The 19138-nt window shown below is 35.5% G+C and overlaps 1 protein-coding gene and 1 non-coding gene across 2 annotated transcripts in view; both read left to right on the forward strand.

Moving 5' to 3' along the window:
• HTR2C (5-hydroxytryptamine receptor 2C) overlaps positions 1 to 19138 on the forward strand; it is a 284332-nt gene that overhangs the window by 24647 nt on the left and 240547 nt on the right. The gene's annotated exons all lie outside the window — the stretch shown is intronic.
• On the forward strand, positions 14501 to 14629 carry LOC116583841. Its single transcript, XR_004282937.1, has one exon. It is a non-coding gene; the product is annotated as a small nucleolar RNA SNORA35 (small nucleolar RNA).

Genomic DNA, 19138 nt, shown 5'->3' on the forward strand with positions numbered 1-19138 from the left:
TAATATATACTCATTACATAAAAATTAAATAATACAAAATAAAGTCGAAGTCTATCCAAATTGGAGACAGGTTAAGGATGGAATAGGGTTGGGAATGTCTGCTGAACATATTATTACTGATCAAAAAATAAAAGAAGAAAACAGGGATTGTATGCCAAGACAGTGGCATCAAAATGGCTGAATTAAAATGTACCATAGTCAGAATGGTCAACATCAAAGTGTCCTGTTTTGTAATTTGATGACTCACCATTTAAGATGGTGACAAAGGTTATGCTTCCTTTGTTTAATATATATTTAAAAAATTATTGATGCTATAGGCACATTTCCATAAAGAAAATATGAAATTCAAAAAGTGTAAAATGTAAAATCTTCAAGAGCCCCAGCAGCTGTTCTAAGAGTGCACAGGAAGTCACTCATTATACTTTTGTGAAGATCCAAGTTTTCCCACAGGTGTTTTCACTGCATTGGTGAAATAGGTTAACGTGGACATGCAGGTAAGTTTACATTCTCGAGCTTCAAATGGCGCTCACTCACACAAAGGCCACAAGGTAGTAATGGCCCTACAAGGTAGTAAAGACCAAGGTCAGCCTTAGAAGAATGTGATGTAAGCCAATTACATCTTTAGTATCTCCCTTTCACTGTTGTTCTATCCTTCCCATATTATCTCCATAATGAGTGTTCCCTTTTCTTCCCCAAGGCCCCTACACCCTTGGTACAAAGGCCTGTTGACATCTTATTCTTATCCAGCTGTTAATTGGAAAAGATTTAATACAAAAATTCATCCAAGGGTAGCAATATCTAATAAGTCCTACCCTGTCCAGAGAGAGGGCCATTTTGACATTGAAAATGTCACTCCAACAATTGAATTCCTTGATTGGTCGAAAGGGAAAACATGCCCCACATCTCATCATGCAGGTCTGTATGCTTGTTGCCTACTTCACTTCTCCAAAAGGCTGACCTCATCAGGGCACGTTGGTGACATAAAAATGGTTGTGCAACATACTTAATTATACTTAATATAAAGTTAGAATCTGGTTATCATAAATAGTTTTGATTATGTTACTAAATATGTTTATTCTCATTGTACATAAAAGAGTACTAAGAGTTTTAATGTATATACAACCACAACCTCATATTCTTTGAGTTTTTGAAATGTGGGTCCCCGGTGATTTCTGTGACTATTTTAAGCTAAATGAGATTCAATTGATGTTTAAAAATAAAAGTCAGTTGACTTGATTTACCTCTAGCTATCATTCAAACTTAGTAACACCTTCCTAAAGCCCTACTTAATGCTACCTATGCTACTGTGATATGTAATATATATCACATATATATGTAATATATATCACCATTAAGGTAATAATTCACATAATGTATTCAATGTCTCCTGTGAAAAATGATCAGTTGGACAACTGTGCTCCTCCTGAGCTGGATAAGGTTAGTAATATTAGTAAGTATTAAAGGTAAATATTATCTTTTTTTTCTGTAAAACTATATCAGCATTTAAAGTTTCTTTACAGAAAGGGCTCATGTAAATGAAAAAATAATGTATGTATGTTGGTGCTACAACATCATGACAGGATTATACTGGTCACTTTTTTGACACTTTTATTAACAATTTGAGGACTTTATCTTTTAAACTTTTAATTATGTGAATTTGTGTTGCTATAAATAAATGCAAGTTTGCTTAACAGAATTTTTTTTAACGTGAGTTCTCTGATATATAACTATTACTATAAAGTTCTTTAGGTTACCAAATTACTTTAATGAAAACAAACTATAACAAAAATCAAATATTACCTACATTGATAAACAATGCCATTATTTCACTTTGCAGTAGGTTTTGTTTTATTCACAGATATTTTATTTCTTGGATTTGATAAAATAATTAAATACATTCTATTGCTCTTCAACTCTTCATCTGCTTAAAGTATATAATACATAATCAAAACTCATGAAAGGGGTACAGAATTGAGTATTAAAATGTTCTGTTCCCTGCCTTTTATATCACCTATAGGAACCAACATGGTGTTTTGCATATAATATGTATTTAATGATGTATTCAATAATTAGCTCAATAATAACTATTGAGCTAGTAATGATAAAATTATAGTGCCTTGGGAAAATAGGCATATTTCAGTAAATGGATATGTGTGTGTGTATACATATTTAAAGCATAGGAAAACCAAAGCCTTTATAAGATAATTCCACATTCTTCACAATTTTCACTTGTATTACTATTCTAAAAATTAAGATGTGGGGTGTGTATGTGTGTGTGTGTGTGTGTGTGTGTGTGTGTAAGAATATTACTCAACCATCAAAAAAAAAAAACTTCTTGCCATTTGCAATGAAAGGGATGGAACTGGAGAGTATTATGCTAAGCAAAATAAATCAGTCAGAGAAAGACAAATACCATATGATTTCATTCAAATGTGGAATTTAAGAAACAAAATAGATGAACCTAGGGGAAGGGAAGAAAAAATAAAATAACATGAAAACAGAGAGGGAGGCAAACCATGAGACTCTTTCTTTTAATTATTTACTTATTTGAAAGAGAGAGCCAATGAGCACAAGTGGGGGAAGGGGCAGAAGGAGAGGGAGAAGCAGACTCCCTGATGAGTGGGGAGCCTGATGTGGGGCTGGATCCCAGGACCCTGGAATCATGACCTGAACTGAAGGCAAATGCTTGATGGACTGAGCCACCCAGGGACCCCCCCCCAATAGGAGCCTCTTAACTCTAGGAAACAAACTGTGGGCTGCTGGAGGGGAAGTGGGGGGGAGGAGTAACTGGCTCATGGACATTAAGGAGGGCACGTGGTGTAATGAGCATATGGGTGTTATATGCAACAGTTATGTGCAACTGATATTATGTGCAACAGTCTACCCCTGAAATTAATTATACACTATATGTTAACTAAATGGAATTTAAATAACAAATGTTTAAAAATGTATTCCAAAAATTTAAGTAGTCCTTTGTAATAATCCATTAAACTTAAAAATATGACATTAACAAAATCCTTAAAGAAATAATTATTGATTTTAATAATCCAATTGAGTCAATTAATAATTTGAAAACTATATACCATACATATTTTCCACTCTGACTAGCCTATGTGAAAATCCAACAAGGCTGACAACACAGGTTAGAATATCCACATTCTAAAATATTTCAACTTTTCAAAATAAGTGAAATTCCTTTTATTTTGGAAAGTTAACTAGCCAAGCAGTTTCAATGTAGAGTTACATGTCCATTCATACTATATCATAGTAGTAAAATAACTTTTTCTTTGGGTGTTTTCTGTTTTTGAACATATGCCTTTCAAAAATATGCTTGCACTTTTAAATTAATACATTGCAAAAACTCTCAGATCTCCTGAAATATAAAATATGGGAGTAACTTTAGTAACCACAACAAGTAAATTAATACATATTGTATTAGAGGCTATCATTATCAAGGAGTTTATGACATAAACAGTGTTGATTTTTTATATCACACTTCTAAAATATTTATTAGTCTTACCTTTAGTGCATATGGCCATTGTTTTAGAAATGGCACATATCTTTCCAATAAAATGCAGATATTTTAATGATGCAAAATTTTTACATGTTTTGTGAAATGAATATTTGCATATTTGCATTATGTTTCTATCACGTTTTACTCTTATTTGAAAATTCTTTTTCCCTCCACCAAAATTAAACATATGACCGAGACAAGTAAAACATGGTATATGTGAGCTCGCTAACAACTGCTTTCTGAAATATTCTCTCTTTGTACACCTAGCTACTGTCGTTCATTTAACTTTCTCAAAACTAAGTATCTTTACTTGTATCTTTGGAGATACTAGTAAAGCTAATACTAAACTAAGAAAAAGATAACAAAATATGAAAATCAGAACATGTATTTGTGGTATGTTTTCTAAAAATACATACCAGTTAAAATCTCTATATAAGTAATTGCCATGCCATGGAGTATTCTCATTGAGTTCATAGGGTTTTGATTATATGAGAATATGCTCTCAGTGTGTGGCAAGCTTCTTAGCATCACTGGCAATGACTCTGTCATTTAGATGGTTGGATTAGGCAAGAAACTGTCAGTCATTCTTGAACATCTTCCTATCCGTTATGTCCCATAAGTATTTTCATCACTAACTCCTGTGTACTTTATCTGAATATCTTCACTCCATAGCATCCTTAAACCAGTTTAGCTTTCTATCACCTCTTTTCTGAGTACTGGAACACCCTTCTAAATAATTGTCCCAATTACCCATTTGCACTCCCAAATCCCATTGTCCCAATTCTTACTGCTCTTAGAATAAATACCAAAATCTTTTTTATAGTTTATATGAGAACCTAATCTGGCCCCTGTCTACCTCTTCTGTACTATATTTTGCCATGTCACCTCACCTCCCTCATGAATGCTTCAGCTACAACTGTCTAGTTTCAGTTCCTTGAACACATCATGTTCTCATTTCTGTTGTGAATACTTCCTTGCATTTCCCACCTTTCCTAACACTCACATCACCAGTTAATTCCTATTAAGCCTTTAAAGCACAGCCTAAAAGATATTTCTTCTGTTTCACTGGTGAAAAAAATTAGGGGCCTCAGTTACTTAGACCTTAACATTGGGCTGCCAGTGTGAGCTATCGGTTAACTGTGATGGCAGTAAAAGTATCACCATGACTTTAAATGTGACATTGCCTACATAAGAAATTGACATATAAATGCCTAATACCCCTTTTGAATTGCTGAGCAGTCCAACAGTGGTTTTGAATAGGTGCCTCTTACCCTGTATCATTCACCAAAAGTTTCATAGTCACATCTTAAGACATCAGATAACCAAATCATATCACTGCTATGCATTATTAAATAAGCAAATTCAAATTTGTGACAAATGAATTCTGCATAACCTATAAAGAATTAAGAATTATTGTGGGCACCTGGGTGGTGCCCAGGTGGGCACAGTTGGTTGAACAACTGTCTTTTGCTCAGGTCATGATCCTGAAGTCCCAGGATCGAGTCCTGCATCAGGCTCCCTGATCAGCAGGGAGTCTGCTTTTCCCTCTGACCCTCTCCCCTCTCATGCGCTCTCTCTCACTCTCTCTCTCAAGTCAATAAATAAAATCTTTTAAAAATTTTTTAAAAAGAATTATTGCTAATGGGACTCATATTTCACAATAAAAATGGAATATATATTGAATATATCATAAATATATCACTGAATATATGAATATAATTGAAATGTGATATTACTAAATGAACACATTTATAAGTGGTATGATCCTAAGTTTATACTTTCTCCTGGCTATCTAAGTTTTCTTATTTCTGCTTTAATTTCATATTGATTTTATTTTTATTCCTCTAAATTGCACTTTGCTTTTTTGCAGTGACCCAAATTTGTCTTAAATTATAGATATCTGCCATAACTTGTACATTTTAATATCCTAGTCATGTTTCCATTTTTTCATCTGTTAAAATATTCACAAACAATTTTAAGACAGCACAAGGAGTCCTAGAGGAATGATTCTCAAACCTAATTGTGGATGGAATCATCTGGGGATCCTATTAAGCTGCAGATTCTAATTCAGTAGGTCTGGAAAGGAGCCAGACAGTATATGTTTCTTTTTTTTTTTAATGAAAGATTTTATTTATTTGTTTGACACAGAGAGAGAGAGATCACAGGCAGAGAGGCAGGCAGAGAGAGGGGGAAGCAGGCTCCCCTCTGGGCAGAAAGCCCAATGCGGAGCTTGATCCCAGGACCCTGAGATCATGACCTGAGCTGAAGGCAGAGGCTTAACCCACTGAGCCACCCAGGTGCCCCTAGACAGTGTGTGTTTCTAACACTCCCAGATGACAATGTTGTTGGTTCGTGAATTATACTTGGGATTGCAAGGTAATAGAGCAGGGGTCAACAAATTTTTCCATAAAGGGCCAAATAGCAAATATTTTTGTTACTATGTTCCATATAGTCTCTTACAACTGCTCAACTTTGTCGTACCATGTAGTTGGCCATAGGCAACCTATAAATGAATGGATGTGGCTAGGTTCTAATAAAATTTTATGAACACTGAAATTCAAATTTCATAGATTTCACATAGTATGATATATTATTCATCTTTTAAATTTTTTATAACCATATAAAACATAAATGCCATTCTTAGCTCATGGACCATACATAAACAGTTTATAGTTTGCCAACCACCCCACCAAAGTATGAAGTGCCAGTAGATGAATTTGCCAGAGGCTGGAAGTGTGTGGTGGGATAGGTTCTATCGGGAAGATCTCAGTTGAGCTACGACTTGAACGCACAAGGCTTTTCTGAAGAGAGAGTGGGAAGTAGTGAAAGAGAAATAAGCAAGCAATAGCATTATTGTTCCCTAAACCGAGAACATAAGAGTGTGGCAGGAGAACAATAAGTCCTTCTGGACTGAGAAGGCTCAAGGGAAATGGGAATTCCTTATATGCATATTTAAATGGTTTCACATTTTGTGGTGCCTGGGTGGCACAGTCAGTTAAGCATCCAGCTCTTGATTTCAGCTCAGTTCATCATCCCAGGGTCCTGGGATCAAGTCCTGTGTAGGGCTCCACGTTCAGTTCAGAGTCTGCTCAAGACTCTCTCCCTCTTCCTCTCTGTCTGCCCCTCACCACCTCCAAAATAAATAAACAAATCTTAAAAACAAAATAAATGCTTTCAGATTTTTTTTTTAAGATTATTTATTTATTTATTTATTTGACAGAGAGAGATCACAGGTAGGTAGAGAGGCAGGCGGGGGTGGGGGGGAAGCAGGCTCCCTGCTGAGCAGAGAGTCCGATGTGGGACTCGATCCCAGGACCCTGAGATCATGACCTGAGCCGAAGGCAGCGGCTTAACCCACTGAGCACCCAGGCACCCCATGCTTTCAGATTTTAATGAGTTGTGCTTTCAAGTGAGCATGCAGAATGAGAAGTGGATGATGCTATTAAGTTCCACATTTGGAATTCTAAGAGAGGACTGGTCTGCTGAGAGGGAGAAAGAGAATAGAAATGATTGAGGAAAGCCAGAAAAAGTACATTTGAAAGGTCAGGACTCTCTGCAAGTGACAGCAAATTGTTCTCATATGAAAGCTTTATGGAATCATTTATATAAATAATCAAGGTTTGCAAATTCATTGAGGAAAGGGGAAATGAATATCACAAAGCCAGGCAGGGCAGGGCAGTCTAACCATTTGTCCATTATTACAAAACATACCACAGACTAAAAAGGGAAGCTAAGAACTGAGGATTAAAGACTAAAAAGATGGTCCCTATAAATGCCGCATCATCTGACTGACACTGGTGATGAGCCAGAGAGTAGGCATACATGCTGAGAGGTGAAATGAGCATGTGTCTGCTATTTCTCTGGAAGTGACAGTGGAGTGAGATGATGGGATATTACAAAGCATCAGAGTTGAGAATTATGAAAGATGGAATATTAAATACACAATTAAATCAGTCCCAATACTTTCTAGAAAACTCTTCCTCTAATTATCTTTCTATTTCTCATCTTATCCCTCCAAAAGGACTTTGTCCAGTTGTCTTGGAGTCGTGTTTCACTGGAATGCTGGAAGTCAGTTAAGATTTGCTGGGAACTTACAAGGGACTTGAGGAATTTTCTCATAGCAATCTAATAAATTTTACCACCATCTATTTACTTAGATTTTCTCTAAAATAAGGAATACATCTACCAGTAGCTGTGACTCAGTCATGACCTGGGGGTAAAAAACAAAATGGAAGACAGAGCAGAGGGAGACATTTTACTTTTCCACACTAGAGGGAAAGCTAAAATTTTGGTCAGAAAATTTTAGGTGACTTTTAAATAGTGACTAACCATGACAGGAAAGGCAATTTATTAATGGAAGTTAGGAAGAATAGCAAATGTACACACAGGAAATTTTAAATTTTTTTAGAGAGGGAGGGAGAAGATGGAGAGAGAGAGAATCTTAAGCAGGCTCCATGCCCGGTATAGAGCCTAACCTGGGGCTCAATCTCACAACCCCGAGACCATGACCTGAGCAGAAATCAACAGTCAGATGCTTAACCAACTGAGACACCCTGGCACCTCAAAATTTTATTTTTTTCCTAATATTCAAAGGACCTGTGATCAGGTTTCCCATCAAATAAGGAGAGGTGTTGTATTTATTTATATTATAAACTATCATTTATTGAACATCTACTCAATGTCAGACAATGTGCTGAAAATTATACACATTATTCCATTTAATTTTCACATTTGAATAAAAGTGGTTATTATTACACATACTTCACATATGAGTCCTAGAGGGCTTAAATGAGTTATCCAAGGTTCCCTGAATCCCTTGGACTTGCTTAAGAAAAACTGCTATTGTGTAAATATGGTGATATGAAGTATAAAGCGCGTTCCAAATGTTAAGCAGAAATTACCTGCTGTTTTCTTGCTATTATTGTCAGTAGTATTATTGCTACTTACTTAATGTCTCTAAGCCTTTTGCACCTCAGCCAAAACATGAGTCAGTATAATACAAGTATGTCAAAGGGATTACATGAAAAAACTCACTTAAAGTTTCTAGCATATAAAAGCCACTTAATAAATGTCAAAACCCCATACATTTTCTCTTGAAGGATGCTTTTTATTTTTAAATAAGGCCAAATAAGAAGGTAGATACTAATTCTTCTAATTATTTAGCAGCATTCCCCTGGGTAATGAAGTTGACAGTTTCTCTTCAGAAAACAATGTTGGACAAATCTATGATTTTAGTTTAAGTGCCCAGAATCAGGAGGTTGGGTTTAGGGCTGAAATACTCAGCACATACTACCAAGTTTCTGAGGGTTTTTTCTGCCCCATCTGCTATTTCCTATAGTTTAAATCACTAAGGACTTAAACAGATATTTCTTAGGTATTTGCGTATGTCTCAAAAGAGTATTAGTTATAGTCCTATTAAAATAGTATAATTCATTCATTTGTGCCCCAATTCAAAGTTTGTCTTTTCATAGTTGAAGACATGTTTTTTGATGACATGAAAGTGCTTGATATTTGTGTTCAATAATTGTTGGATGTGAGAGTGAATGACTTATTTCCGCTATTATTTATCATTTTTCTATCTTTAGATTTTTGCAGAGGAAGCCTCCTTTAAATAGTCTATATACTGATCTCTGCAAATTCATTTTAACAAAACACATCATGTTCTCATGGATATAAAAATGCAAATGAATTAGTCTTTATTCCACTTCATTAGTTTAAGTTTTATTTACAATTGATTTTGGTGCTTGATGTGCTAACATCTAAATGTAGCACACCTTCCTTACATTCTTTGCTCCTTGGCACTTTCCTTCTTTTGACATGCATTGTGATGAGTTTTGGCCCTCCTCCTGCCTTTAAAGCATAAACCAGATTTTCAGTTTACAAACAGATCTTGATGTTATTGGCTGACAGTAACCTCTGATTCTAAAAGGGAAAAAACAACCAAATAACTCTAGTATCCTAAAGAAAACTGCTATTTCAGTGTCTTCTCTAAATTGCTAAAGGAAAACCAAGCTAGAAAGTTCATTTCTAGAAAGTGATTCTATGGGGGGAAAAAAAATGTTTACTTGAGAACTTATCATGGAACAGATATCTCAGGGAAAGAAAGAGATAAGGCCAAGGAGGACAAGCAAATGAAGGGTAAAGATTCTGATTAGTTAGGGTCGTGATGGAGTATAAGAAGTGGCCTGTGATGTCAACACTGAAGACAGTTGAATTCAGAATGTAGAGAGGTCACGAAGAAAGGCACTTCGAGAATGTGTATTGAGGGGGAGGGGCTTCGCAAAAAGCCTGGAAAGCAATGAGCATTGAATGAGGCGGAGCCCATGGGGCCTGTGACCTCATTGGGTTATACTCAGTAAAGGGCTAAGGTGAGATCAACATGGAGAAGACGGTAAGAGGAAAATGCTGATTAAGGGGTTTTGATAATATTTATAGCTGTTCTTCCAAAGAGAAATACGTGTTAATACTCAAATACATGGGCTGGATCTCTCATCTTTGTCTCAGTTGAGATGCTTTGGTATCATGCTTCCCAGTTATTATACCTGTAACAAGCATCCCCTACCACCAGGTGGCTACAGAGGCATGTCATGCTTAGGTAGTTTTCCAGTGCTTGGGACTCTGATATGATAAAAGTTTGTCTAAGTCACAATTTTAAAAATCTGATCATCTATTTAATGTCCCATCTTCTATCAAGACAACCTTTTAGAAAAAGTTGAATTAAACTCATCACTTCTTAATATTCATAAGCTTAGGGAATTGATTTCTATGTTAGATTGCCAAGGGAGGCACCAAAGCAAATGAAATAGAAGGAATAAATATGATTTGTTTCAAGTTTCTATGTACCCTACATTATAATTCATGACTTATTCCCAGATAACTTTCTTTAGTGTTATCGCTATCCATCATTGACTTCTGTCATTTAAAAATATTTGTTTATTTCCCCCAATTGACTGATTAAGCTTCCCTATGGCAGAGTTATAGCTGTGAGAGTCACTGAATTAGAGGAAGACTAAAGGATGGTGAGGCTCTCTAAAGCCTTCAGGGGAAGGTCAGTGGCAATTTGGATAGTAGAAGTTGGCAGAACACAGCTCCAGCAGCTCTTCCTTCATTACGCTTTATGATATCATGCCCTAGAGAACATAAAGTTCTCAGTTTATTTTTTAGGAAAATTACATAAATCCAAGATCATTATGTTTGACTCTTCATATTAATAGGTAGCGCATTAAGTTTGCATTAGAATGAAAAATAATGTAACCCAGTTTTTAAAAAGCAAAACACTACAATTAACATACCAAAATACCCCTGTCACAGAAAAAGGATGTTGTTTATTACTCTAAATTATTCGGAAGTCTTCACACAATTTATTGTAAACATTTGACTAATAGAACAGTCTAGAACCTGTAGCTGATGGTGATACAGTGAACTGCATCTTTTCTCCCTCTCTTTGTGTCTTTGGAGATTATAATAAAGAGTGAGTGGACTAAGGTATCTGGATAATTTCACTTTGAATATTACATTAATTCACCAAAATAATTATGGAGAACTAATATGGGATCAGTACTATGCCAGGAATTTGGGGAGTTGCAGATAACTATTGGCCAAGATCTCTGACCTCTCAACTTGCTCATCATCTGCTTAGTGAGATGAGATTAATTACCATAAAACGAAAAAAAAAAAAAGAGTGTTACAAAGATCAACAAGGATTTACAGGTACAAAGAGGGGAGAAATAAATGAATGCTGCATTTCAGAGGGAAAGCCTTCAGGAGGTGCTCTTACAAATTGGGCTGAACTGTATACAGAGCTGTCATCATTATGTCTTCCATCTCATTATTTGTCTTTTTGGACGCTATCTAGGCATCCACAGAAGTCCCTTTGACATTCTAGGCACTCCACAAAGACTTGATGGCTGATGAACTAATTTTTTTCTTACTTCATTTTCTGTTACTTTTTTTAAAAATTGAAGTATAATTAACATATAGCATTACACTAGTATTAGGTGTATAACATAATGATTCAGCAATTCTGTATGTTACTCAGTGCTCACCGCAAGTGTAGTCACCATTAATTTTTTGAGAAGGATATAGTAAAAGCAAGCAAAAGAGAGACATTTTGGTTTTCTGTCAAATATATAGTTATCTTGAGAAAAGTCTATAATGACCATGGATTAAATATTTTATCATTAGATCATAGTGTCAATCTGAAAGTAAAACTTACAGATCTGCTTCTTCAGGAGTGCTTACCCTCAGCATTGAAAAATGAAGATAAATATTTGAACTCCTGTTGGATTCTGAAAACAATTTCAGTCCACTGGCCTGCATCAATTCATTATGACTTAATCCATCAAGATTTTATAAGGCCAGTAATTAAATTTTCAGCAGAAATGTTTCCCTAATGCTTGGTATATCTAAAAATTGATAACATATTTAATTAGTGTGAGTTAGCCCTCTCTTTAGTAGCAGTATTTAAATGGTATCTATCTTGTGCCTAAGAAGGTCTTCTGGTGTTTATGTCTTTATATTAAAGAACTTTTGTTAGACATGCTCCTCTCAAATTTCAGTCATCCACGAAACCAAAAGGCATTGAATGATACGGTTGCAGTGCATGTTAGGCAAGTACATAATCTTAATGGGACATGGTTAAGCGTAGTTAGAAAAGTGGCACATCACCACTATGGGACAGAATGACAATCATAAATAAAGTAAAAATCTTGACTAAATTTCTTGTAGGTGACTTGATTCTACTACCAGATTACATTTTGATGAGTATGCAAATTGAAAGTGATATTATAATTTAGGATTAAGGCTGTTGCAATAATAATTACACATAAAACAATCATTCTGAGAAACAATTGCTTTTCAAAACTGGAATACTGAACATGTGTTTTTCTGAATGATGAATTAAATGGACCACAACTTCATAAATGGATGGTCTCCCACAGGCAATGTAAACTATTAAAACCCATAATTAATAACCAGTTTGTCACATGGTATTTTTCCTTTTTGTGTATTCATGTCTACCAAGTAGTCTGTCTGCACATTCAAGAGAGTGTCTATATTTTAACTGATTAACCAACACTTTAGAAATAGGTTTCCTTCACTGGAAAAGCAGAAACAAGGGCTAACTCATGTTTTCCCCTCAATTTGCCATTATTCTAGAATTTTAAGCAAGAAAATATGTTCTTTTATACATCACAGATAAGCCTATATATGCACTTTAAATTTTGGAGTGCACTTTTCTCCTACTCTTAGAGTACTATTCTTTTGAATTGTCTTTTTCCTCCTCATTTTTTAAAACCTTTAGCCAAGAAGGGTCTAGAATATCACCTGTAGTTTTCATTACGCTGAGAAAGTTCTGGTATTTGATTTCATTCTGTTTCAAGTATCTAGGAAAAGTGTTAAACCCCAACTTTAGTATGGAACTTCCTCATCTAGGGAGGTCAGGCAAGAAAGAAATGGAATATTTTATTCATTGTGTCAGTAAAAATTTAAAAAGTTTCAAAGAGCCAAGCATTCGAAAGAATGTGAATCACCTAGATCTTTTATGCAATACGGGTGGAAGTATACATTTGTACAACTACCTGGGAAAAGAAGCTGGCATTGTCTTCTAAAGCTGAATATTCACAGTGCATGTAAGATGTGGGTTTTTTTTTTCATTTTAACTGATTATTAATTAATTATATCAATGTAGCCATGTCTGGTGAGATGATAGCGGTGATTCACATACCAAGGGTTATAATTAATTCTATTCTATGCACTTGAAGTCAGACTATTCTTAGAATTCTAGGGTAATTGAGCACCTAAGTGGGCATCCTTTGGTAAGACAGCATACCAGGCTGGGACAAAACGAAAAGAGCTTATAGAGAAAGACTTGTTTTGATAAGAACACTATACATTTAGAAAAGTCCATGGTTCATAGTCTTTTATCAATGACTTTATGAAGCCAAACAAAAAGTAAGAAGTAATGATTATTTGACAGTGGCTGTTCAATGTACAGATTTTTAGTCATAACCAAGAAAAAATGGGAGACATATCAAATGAATAGTTTTCTGCTTTGTACATTTGGGGAAATGGGAGTTTCTTCTAGACACACAAGAAAGATCTGTCTTCATCACATAATTCAAGGATAATGATCTACAAATTCTTGTCAAGAAAGTTTAAGCAATTTTATTTCTTTTTTTTTTTAAGATTTATTTATTTATTTATTTATTTGACAGAGAGAGAGAGAGAGACAGCCAAAGAGGGAACACAAGTAAGGGGAGTGGAGGAGGGAGAAGAAACAAGGGCTAACTCCCCACCAAGGGTTCATTCCCAAGACCCTGGGATCAAGACCTGAGCTGAAGGGGCAGACGTTTAACAACTGAGCCACCCAGGCGCCCAAGTTTAAGCTATTTTAAATAGTCATATTCAACATGTAAGCCAATATAAATAGTTAGGTACAAAGAAAGTTGGCTTTTGTAAAGGGAAATTACAAGACAAGTAGAAAAAAGTGTAGAATTATTAACTTAAAAAATTCCACAAATGTGTAACCAAGTTCCTCACAAATAGTAATTTGAAAGAGAAAGAGAATTGTCACTGGGGAAGTGGGAGATGTTTGTTTTTAACAATAGCTGTTACTTACTGAACATCTACTAATGTCAGGGACTAGACTGAACTCTGCAAGTTATTCCTTCTAATTCTCACAACAGGCAGCTGTCAATAAACAAGTTATTATTGATACCGTTTAACAAAGAAGGAAACACAGGCCAAGAGGGCTTAAGTGAGGTTCTAAGGTTTCACAGCTTGTGAGTGACAGAGCTGGGATTCTGAACCCAGATCTGCCTGATTCTAAACTCACATTTTCTTCCCTTAAAGCTAACCCATGTATGTAGTGGCCATACTGAGGGAATGAAGAATGTTCTGAGATGACTTAGGTCTCATATCCACCCCCTCTTCTAAGCCGATTCCTCTGAACAGAGCACAGGCTTCCAACCCTGGCTCTACTGTCTACAGCACTGGCAAGTGACCCATTGGGCTTCTCCTTGACCAATTGGGCATCGAGCAGTGCAAAAGCAAATCCCTCCACAAAGCTGGGAGAGTCATGCTGTGGGCTACTCCTGCATGCTGGGGGGTACATATTTACTGGGTCCTGTGACCCTGCCAAGAAACGTGAGGGGGTGGAGAGACAAATCTAGCAGCTCAGTACTTGCTACTACTAAACAAAGCTATGTCCATATTAAGTTAATAGTAGGAAGTAAAAAATGTTATTGTTATTACATTATCATCACCATTATTATTAGCTGGGTAACTCTTAGCAATTTACATTAACCCCTCTTGGACTCAGTTTCCTAGTCCTTAAAATAAGGTTGAAACTACTGGAATGATCTAAGATTGCCATGGTGATTATATTGCAAGATAAATTCATTTTAATACCCTGGCAAATTGCTCTTTAAGTATTTAGTAGGACAGGAGAGATAAGTTATTTTTTCCCTTTGATGTGATTAAAGTGAGATTATAATTATCTCGCAGATATTGGCTCCAGTGTATTTTAGTTCTCATTTCTACTAGCTTCCTGACAAACTAGCCTTCCCAGCCTCTTCATTCCCTGTATATAACAGTCTGTTTAAACTCGTGTGGATAGAATTCCTTTTCCATTATTTCTTGTAATTAGGTCTATATTCAAGATCCGTTCCTGGTCCCTTCTTTTCTTCATTAATACCTTTAAATACTCAAGTTCTCACAAATTCTCCCTCTACCACAGTGTGGTAATGACGCATTTCCCATTTTTTTTATTCCTTAATGTTATCTTATTAGCTAAGTTGTAAATTCTTTAAAAGCAAAGACTCTCTTCTCATATGTCTTAGTACTTACAGAAGCACCTAGCCCAGTGCCCTACAAAAAGTAGAAGTTCAATAATTACTGATGGATAAACTCATGTAAGTTACCTGTGAAATCAGTCATTAATTCTTATTACCAGAACTCAAAGAAAGTTCTAGAAAATTGAATACCATAGCTTTAGAACCATATAAAATTTGGCACTGTTTTATGTGGTAAAAAAAAAAAAAAATATATATATATATATATATATATATATATATATATATATACTGAAAACTCATTTAAAATCCAGAAAAGAAGGGCTCCTCAGCTGGCTTAGGCAGTAGAACATGCAACTCTTGATCTCAGAGTTGTGGGTTCAAACCCCATATTGAACATGGAGCCTATTTAAAAAAATAACACAAAAATAAAATAAAATCCAGAAAAGATTAGTTTGTAAGAAATAAATTCATGATAAATTATTTAAGTGATAATAATTATTTTGGAGGAAGACCTCACATTTTTTTATGTTGACTTTATAGATGGTAAACTTGCCTTCCTAGGAAATGTCTTTAGGGCTCTCTACCAGAAAGGACATTGGACTCATAGCTATGTTCTAATAATTAGGCCCAACACCGTAAAAAAAAATGTACATACCTTGCAGCTCATTATATTACTGTTTTCATACAATTGGGATGAAATATATCAGTGAAAAATACACATTAAACTAAATAAATAAAGTCTTGTTGACCGGCATTTGCATCCAAGTTTTTAAAAAAATGATACATTTTTTCCTGATGATTGGCAAGGATACATTAGAAAGACTTTTTATGCAGTATATATTTTTTATTTATTATTGCTTCAACTATCCTCTTTATTGACACTATTGAACCAGGGATCAAAGAAAAGTGAACATCAAGTATGTGGGTGATTGGAAATGAAAGTAGAAGATGGACCATGTACCTTAGGTAAACTTTCTTGTCTTGAAGTTCCAGACATTGGTCTCTTTTTTAAATGAAAATAAATACTTTCTTCCTTAGAAATAAGTCAAAAGAGTGTTCAGAAGACCTACTACCCTCGTGAACAAATGCATTATAATAATACAGAGTTTTATTATTTTTCCCTTATTATTTTAATGCAGAGTAAGTGCCAGTTAAACATTCCCCTACCCCTCTCCAGACATAAACACACATATCATACTGATAACAAGATGTGGGAAGACAGCCTTTTAAATAGATTTTTAAAACTTAATTTCTTAAAATAATATAGTCTAGGGGCTTGTCTTAGAGGCCCATGTGGGTAGATGAGAATCTGTCAACACAATGTCTGTTCTCAGCATTTTTCCTAAGGGCAACATTGCTATTTTGTTTTCCCATGTAATTATTTTTGCTTGTCTTTTTTCTGTGTGTGTGCTTTAATTTCATTTAGAACTTTGAAGATGGAAAAGTATGACTGTTTAGATTCTCTTATAATATAAAACAGTCAGTGATAAAGACTATGAATTCTCTTTGATAAACATCTGCTTATAGCTGAATGAAGGGTTGTTTAGCACAGAATGTAGTATTCAGCGAAAAAAGCAATTTATCTAAGAAATACTTCTTCCCTTATTGCATTTAGCCTCTTGCCAGCTTGGTGTATCTCTGTTGCCTATTTGTCCTTTGTTACTGTCAAGACAGCAGATTTCTGTCTGGAGCAGATGGTGTAACTGCCATTGTTCTAGTGCTTAAAATTCATTCTGCCGCAAGAAATTCTTATCATTAAACCTCTAATTTAGCAATATTAACAAATTGAAACTATGGGCTGTTTTGTCCAGGATGTTTGGCCTTTGTTAGATATCTGAGCAAAATGTATGTACGTGTGTGTGTGTGTGGTGTGTGTGTGCGTGTGTATGGTGAAAATCGTGTCAAAAACTTGTTTGATTATTTCTTGACAAATCAGTGTGAAGCTTTATTTCAATAAGTTAATATAGAATATGATGGTGTGTAAATGCTAGAAGATGTTAGTCATTAGTTGTATAGGAGTTTATCATGGATTTTCCTTGTTTTCTTTACTAATAGCTCCATAATCTATATGAAAGGAAATTAAAAATTATATGTCTTGCTGCTTTCTGAATGGGGTATTTAAATTTAAACCTAATTTTAAACTTCCAATTTGGGTTTTTTTGTCCATAGCTCCTTATAACACTCCATCTATCTTACCCCACCTAGAAAGTCATTGGATTTCATATTTTACCTCCAGGAAAGAATCAGAAACAATGCCATTTTATTTTCACTCTCAGTCACATTTTCAATATTGGAATGATTAAAGCGAGACCCGCCCCCAGAAAAGTTTTGCATTCAACTTTAGCCTTACAACTTAAAAATGAAGGCAACAAATATTTTGTGGAAATATTCGTAATAACTTTTAAATAAATGACACATACATACACGTATTCAGTAAATAGAATTCTACAACATGTCATATGTTTTCCATGATTACTATTTTGGAAATAATTTCAGTCCATGCTATTGGGTAAATTGTAGGCAGTATCCCATGGTTGGACATCTGTGCAATCACCAATGTGATGACTAGTTATTTGAACACACGTTGATCCAGTCAACTCTTGTTAGGGTGACCATACATTCCCGTCTGCTCAGGGGAGTCACAGTTTACACTTACTGAATAAATGTCAATAATACTTTCTTTGAGTCTCAGAAGTGTCCTAGTTGGGATATTAAGTTGGATACTTATTCTTACTGTCATGCACCCATATAAACCGAAGAAGTTACATGCTAACCCATAAAAGAGCTATAAGTAAACGTCCCTTATTCAGAGGAGCATGCAAGCTTATTAATAACCCAAGAGATACATATGAAACCATTGTAAAATAACCCATACATCTTTGAACTTAAAATCTAAATCTGTGATACAAGCGGGATGCACCATGGGAATTCAGAGAAGCGATACATGGGTGTGGACTAGAGTAGTTAAGTCTGATTTACGGAGTTGTTCTACTCTAGGTCCTTGCAGACATGAGGTCACGTGGACAAAGGTCTAGGGATGGTGAAAATAAAAGCTCAGGCAACAGTGGAAATGACTGAATGAATACAAAGGGTATAATAGAAAAAATAATCAGTAAGGATTTAGAAATTCTGGTTTCTCACACTGGGTCTGCCACTGACCAACTTTATGTTGTTGAGGAAATTATTTCCTCCCTTTGGCTTTAGTTCCTTCATCTGTTAAAAGAGGGAGTAAACTGGATTCATTTAGCAGTTTTATTTACTGTGAGACTGCTATGGGCAAGGCACTCCACTAAGGACTATGCAAATGATCTCTAAAATTCCCTCCCTGCTTTAAATTCTGTGGCAAGCACTTCCATCACCCATTTTCCCAGCGACTTAGTTCTAGTCAGTTATGGATCTTTCACTTCTTTGTCAAAAAACCACATTGCCGGGCACCTGGGTGGCTCATTGAGTTAAAGCCTCAGCCCTCGGCTTGGGTCATGGTACCGGGGTCCTGCAATGGAGCCCCGCATGGGCTCTCTGCTCAGCAGATAGCCTGCTTCTCTTCCTCCTCCTTCTCTGCCTGCCTCTCTGCCTAGTTGTGATCTCTGTCTGTCAAATAAATAAATAAAATCTTAAATAAAAAAAACAAACACATTGCCTGCAGGTTAAGTCAACCCCACCCAGCAAATATTTGTTATGTTAAATTGCCTGGAAATTTTTCCTAGCAAGTGTCCTTTATTTCCTCATTGGCTTAGAACCATGTTTGCATTCTGTGATAATGACATAACCCCAGAATGTAAGAGGAGGCCCACCTGGGAGAAGAAGCTGCCAGGGCATATTTTCTGAG

This window comes from Mustela erminea, chromosome X, assembly GCF_009829155.1.
Source record: "Mustela erminea isolate mMusErm1 chromosome X, mMusErm1.Pri, whole genome shotgun sequence".
Classification (NCBI taxonomy): Eukaryota; Metazoa; Chordata; class Mammalia; order Carnivora; family Mustelidae; genus Mustela; species Mustela erminea.